This window comes from Triticum aestivum, unplaced genomic scaffold (genome assembly GCF_018294505.1).
Source record: "Triticum aestivum cultivar Chinese Spring unplaced genomic scaffold, IWGSC CS RefSeq v2.1 scaffold111618, whole genome shotgun sequence".
NCBI lineage: Eukaryota > Viridiplantae > Streptophyta > Magnoliopsida > Poales > Poaceae > Triticum > Triticum aestivum.
Genome location: NW_025259563.1, coordinates 1 through 1,722, shown reverse-complemented (window position 1 = coordinate 1,722; position 1,722 = coordinate 1). Strand labels below are relative to the sequence as shown.

Genomic DNA, 1,722 nt, shown 5'->3' with positions numbered 1-1,722 from the left:
AATAATAAAACACGGTAAATATATTACTTACACGTGCGTTTTGTTTTGCAAGCGGCGCGAAAAAAATTAAAAAGGGAATGCAACACGAGGACTTCCCAGGAGGTCACCCATCCTAGTACTACTCTCGCCCAAGCACGCTTAACTTCGGAGTTGTGATGGGATCCGGTGCTTTAGTGCTGGTATGATCGCATCCGACATGTTACCCCGGTCTTCGTCCCTTATCCTTGCCCCTCCCAGCTCCACTACAAAGACGATTGTACATTGCTTTGGCCGCTCCCTCTCAACTACGGAGACGAGTTTAACGCGGTTTCCACCCCTCCCTCTCAACCGCACCAGTGCACGCTTGCCGTGCCACAACGCCGACGCTGGACCCGTGAATCGTGAGCACCCAGCTATGACTTACCGCACTCGTGCAAAATAATAAAACACGGTAAATATATTACTTACACGTGCGTTCTGTTTTGCAAGCGGCGCGAAAAAATTTAAAAAGGGAATGCAACACGAGGACTTCCCAGCAGGTCACCCATCCTAGTACTACTCTCGCCCAAGCACGCTTAACTTCGGAGTTCTGATGGGATCCGGTGCTTTAGTGCTGGTATGATCGCATCCGACATGTTACCCCGGTCTTCGTCCCTTATCCTTGCCCCTGCCAGCTCCACTACAAAGACGATTGTACATTGCTTTGGCCGCTCCCTCTCAACTACGGAGACGAGTTTAACGCGGTTTCCACCCCTCCCTCTCAACCGCACCAGTGCACGCTTGCCGCGCCACAACGCCGACGCTGGACCCGTGAATCGTGAGCACCCAGCTATGACTTACCGCACTCGTGCAAAATAATAAAACACGGTAAATATATTACTTACACGTGCGTTTTGTTTTGCAAGCGGCGCGAAAAAAATTAAAAAGGGAATGCAACACGAGGACTTCCCAGGAGGTCACCAATCCTAGTACTACTCTCGCCCAAGCACGCTTAACTTCGGAGTTCTGATGGGATCCGGTGCTTTAGTGCTGGTATGATTGCATCCGACATGTTACCCCGGTCTTCGTCCCTTATCCTTGCCCCTCCCAGCTCCACTACAAAGACGATTGTACATTGCTTTGGCCGCTCCCTCTCAACTACGGAGACGAGTTTAACGCGGTTTCCACCCCTCCCTCTCAACCGCACCAGTGCACGCTTGCCGCGCCACAACGCCGACGCTGGACCCGTGAATCGTGAGCACCGAGCTATGACTTACCGCACTCGTGCAAAATAATAAAACACGGTAAATATATTACTTACACTTGCGTTTTGTTTTGCAAGCGGCGCGAAAAAAATTAAAACGGGAATGCAACACGAGGACTTCCCAGGAGGTCACCCATCCTAGTACTACTCTCGCCCAAGCACGCTTAACTTTGGAGTTTTGATGGGATACGGTGCTTTAGTGCTGGTATGATCGCATCCGACATATTACCCCGGTCTTCGTCACTTATCCTTGCCCCTCCCAGCTCCACTACAAAGACGATTGTACATTGCTTTGGCCGCTCCCTCTCAACTACGGAGACGAGTTTAACGCGGTTTCCACCCCTCCCTCTCAACCGCACCAGTGCACGCTTGCCGCGCCACAACGCCGACGCTGGACCCGTGAATCGTGAGCACCCAGCTATGACTTACCGCACTCGTGCAAAACAATAAAACACGGTAAATATATTACTTACACGTGCGTTTTGTTTTGCAAGCGGCGC

At 51.3% G+C, this 1,722-nt stretch overlaps 4 non-coding genes across 4 annotated transcripts; all 4 read right to left on the bottom strand.

Annotated features, from left to right (window-relative positions):
* Positions 1 to 74: 74 nt before the first annotated feature.
* On the bottom strand, positions 75 to 193 carry LOC123177733 (5S ribosomal RNA). The gene has a single exon (XR_006489093.1). It is a non-coding gene; the product is annotated as a 5S ribosomal RNA (ribosomal RNA).
* Positions 194 to 490: 297 nt separating this feature from the next.
* Positions 491 to 609, bottom strand: LOC123177731 (5S ribosomal RNA). The gene has a single exon (XR_006489091.1). It is a non-coding gene; the product is annotated as a 5S ribosomal RNA (ribosomal RNA).
* A 297-nt stretch (positions 610 to 906) lies between these two features.
* LOC123177732 (5S ribosomal RNA) lies at positions 907 to 1,025 on the bottom strand. Its single transcript, XR_006489092.1, has one exon. It is a non-coding gene; the product is annotated as a 5S ribosomal RNA (ribosomal RNA).
* A 297-nt stretch (positions 1,026 to 1,322) lies between these two features.
* LOC123177734 (5S ribosomal RNA) lies at positions 1,323 to 1,441 on the bottom strand. Its single transcript, XR_006489094.1, has one exon. It is a non-coding gene; the product is annotated as a 5S ribosomal RNA (ribosomal RNA).
* Positions 1,442 to 1,722: the final 281 nt, after the last annotated feature.